Raw genomic sequence first — 3,725 nt, 5'->3', positions numbered from 1 at the left:
GCATGAATGTGGGAATAAATCCTGTGGAATGTCTCTGAGCCCCTGCTAAAATCCAGTAATTTGAATAACTATAGGGGACTAAAGACAAAGACAATGGAATTTAGGGATTTCTGTCTTACATCCTAAAGTAAATACTACATTTTCCATTCCCAGTGAAGGTAGCAAATACCTCCCTGCTCAAAGTCTTTCTCCTGAGAATGCTCTGGCCACACATGATGGTGATGCTCAGATACTCTGGCCCCTTTTTCCTGCCCACCCCATGTTCACCCACATTGGTCCTGGTCCTCACTGCCTCAGGCTTGGGTGGTGAGGGTTCATCAGCTGAGCGCAGTGCCCAAAAAATCCCCAAAAGCAGTGAGTGGGGACCTGCTGACTGCAGGCTACCAACAATGCAGCCCAATGAAATGCATCTAATTTCCCAGTCGCCGCTTCTTGCACACATGACCTGTTAAAAGGATTAAATTAAAAGAATTCCCAGGGCTAATCTAGTGATGATATGATGAGAGACAGGAGCTCAAGCATATCCCAGAGGTGACTGATCAGGTTTCCTAGGATGTATTATTTATGGGGCCATCTGCTTTAGACAAGCATTGAAGTCTGAAGGGGAGGAGGATTTTGATGGAATTCAATCATCTAACTGGGACAGGGTGACGGTGGAAGAGATACTGTGGTTTCTTGCCACTCTTGCACTTATTAATGTGCATCCAAAAACTGACACTGTAGTTATTTATGGAATAAAGCTGGAAGCAGGGTACCTCTGTGTCAATGCCTTCAACAAAATGCTGCTGAGCTCTGAGAGCTCACGTGTGTCCTCACAGAAGGGGCCATTCATAGCAAGGTCCATCAGCACAAGGGAGAGAGGTGCAAATATGTTCCAGTCTGAGCTACTGGTAGAGTAAAAAACCCAGGAGTATAAACAGAGCCATGATTGGAATGTGAGGAGGTAGGGGGGCGGCCAAGATGAGGCAGAGTCGGGAGGAGAACAGGAAGAATTGCCCCAAGATAGATGACTTAGTTACTATATAGCTCAGTAACTGCAGGATCTGTTTACAGCAATTACAGACAACACAAAGCAATATCACAAATGTAAAAAAGGAAGCTGTCATTCTTTCTGATTTAGGCTGATGTACTATTTAAATAATATGGGTCAAGCAATCTGAAGTAAAATATCTTCATGAACAGAATTCCCTTCTGCCCATCTCCCACAGTGCTAAAAGTAGCCACCTTCTGCTGACATTCCCACATCACATTTGCATTATCAGATTTCTAAATACTGAAGCTTCCTTGGAGTAGTGTCTAAGCCTTTCATCAAGAGTGAAAGTCCTGAAAGTCTCAAAGCTTTGGTTGGGAAAGTTCTACTAAACCTTTACACAGAAATCTGCTGGAAGCTACCTGTCAGTTTGCTGCCCACTTTTCAGTAATTCAGACTAATGATTCGTCAACACCCCTTTTTTTTTTTTCTTTTTGCATCTGTCTAGAAGGAGCTTTCTGCTCCAGTTACTGGTTTAATAACACAAGGCTATGTACCGAGGCAAAATTCTCACCCAGTCTTACTTGATTTGTCTCATGACTGTTTTCCTAATCCTTACTTTTAACATTGTCCAAGCAAGTAGTTCTAGCATATAAAGATTGGTCCTTCTGAATTGGGGTATTGCTTCAGAGCTGTTCTTCTGGACACTGGGTTTATGCAGGAAAGTTTTGATTACAAAAAATGCAGACATAGAGTCACAGGCTATAAGGAAGGTGGCTGTGAACAACATCAGAAATCCTTTTGTGCTTCGCTGTTTCTGTATGGTTTGTCCCAGAGTTGCTACCTACCAGCGTTTTACCAGACAGGGAATTAAACCTCTGTCTGATGATTTGGTGTATCATTTATGTGCTGAATGTTCAGGCTGGAAGCACAGCCTGCAGAAGGAGCCTGGATTAGGCCATTTGGCAGGATTTTTCTTGTTCATGAACTTCACTGGGGTGCCTTTCTGGTGTAGCTGCCATCTCACTTCACCCTTGGCGGTGGCACACTCAGGCATCATCGGGCTCTTCTGGCAGGAGGACACTAATGGATTGTGGCAGCTGGGAAGAGGGAGCAGCAAAGCTCCCCCATGAGTGGCCTTCAGCCACAAGTGTAGCATCAGCTACACCTCTGTGAGGGCCTGTGGCAAAGGGCTGGGTGGCCTCAACATCCCCTGCTCTGTGGCACCTGGAGAGTGAGGGTCAGGGTGCTACAAGCTGCATGTGTGCAGTGGAGGGAGGCACATGAAACCCCCTCCATGGGACAGTGCAAGTATCTGTCCTTTGCATACTGCCAAGCATCCATGAAGGCAATTCCTTGGCATGTTTCAGTCTCTCAATAGCCAGCAAGGTGTGTGCAGACAGAAACCTGCATGGAAATGAGTGCCTGGGGACAAGCAAGGACATGCACTCTCTTCTTGCTGCAGAAGTTGAAGTCAGCAAGATGATAAAAAACAATCAAGCCATTGCAGTCCCTTTTTGTTCCTGTTACTGTAAAAATAGTACTAGTGGCAGATTTGTCTCTCCATCTCCCCACCCAAAATTGTCCCAAGGACTGGATTTTTCTGCCAAATTACTCTGATTGGCACCTTCACCTGCTTCAGGGAAATGACTCACAAACGACAAGACATTTGGGCTGGATGGAGGGACAGGGATTTTTAAAGCCCTTGCAGGACAAAATACTGGAGGGGGTTGTCCTTTGTGTGGCTTTTGAGCAGAGACTCCTTCATCTCTGCAGAGACTTCTTCATTTTCCAGGAAAACAGGCTGAAATGTTATGAGAGCTTCTTAAGGAATGCTTACAGCAAGCAAGCCTCCCTACGTGTTGGCACAGCCCTTATCCCAACGCATCTTGCTGCTGCCACTGTACAGGAGTGAATCCTCCATTACTGCTGGGTTAGTTTTTGCTGAATTATTCTTCTGCCAGATTATTCTGCTGAGTTAGTGAGTTAATCTGTGTGGGCAAAGACATGATGTTGGAGTCAAGATGGCATCGGTGGTGAGAGTAGATGCTGGAAGGGCTGAAGAGACAAGAGAGGCTCTTCTTGATGGTGAGATGTCACAGTGTGTCTCAGTCTCATCTGACTTGGCTCTCAACATTGCATGGTGTTTTCCTGTCCCCTGTGCTGTGTCTCATTGAATCAGTGAGAAGGTGAATGAGAAGATCAAGCAAAATGATGGGCAGGTTGTTTCTTTTCCCTTGGGGTATTTACAGCCAACGCTGCTTCCCTGATCTGGACAACAGCATGACCTCCATGTGAGCAGACACAGCAATGTGGGGAAAAGCAGAACAGAGTTTGCTTAACCCACCTTTGCTGTTAAAACAGTATTTACCACACTGGAGCTTCACAGATCAGACCTGAAGCTAAATTATATTTCCTAAGAAGACATCTTCTCAAGTAAGCACTGATGTTTTCGGTGGAGCCAGCAAAGAAAAGAAAAACCTTTTGCTGGCTTCCAGGTGCTGTTCTTTTAGGTTTAAAAATCTGTATCAGGTGGACTGGGTTTTGCTGAGTAAACAGCAAGCCACAGTGGTGGTACTTTTGGGGTCTGCATGATCATGTTATTTCCAAGTGGTGGCAGTAAGTAAAGCCTCTCTTCCCAGTACTCCTACATGAAGCTGGACATGTGGCTGGCTGCCTGGAGGCGAGCCCTGTCATGGAGTTACTTTACCTTTAAGAAAGTTGAAGTTTCTGAGAACTGCCTAGAGTCTTTTCT

The sequence above is a fragment of the Parus major genome, chromosome 1, assembly GCF_001522545.3.
Source record: "Parus major isolate Abel chromosome 1, Parus_major1.1, whole genome shotgun sequence".
Lineage (NCBI taxonomy): Eukaryota > Metazoa > Chordata > Aves > Passeriformes > Paridae > Parus > Parus major.
The sequence above is the reverse complement of the archived record's forward strand: the minus strand, read 5'-3'. Positions refer to the sequence as shown.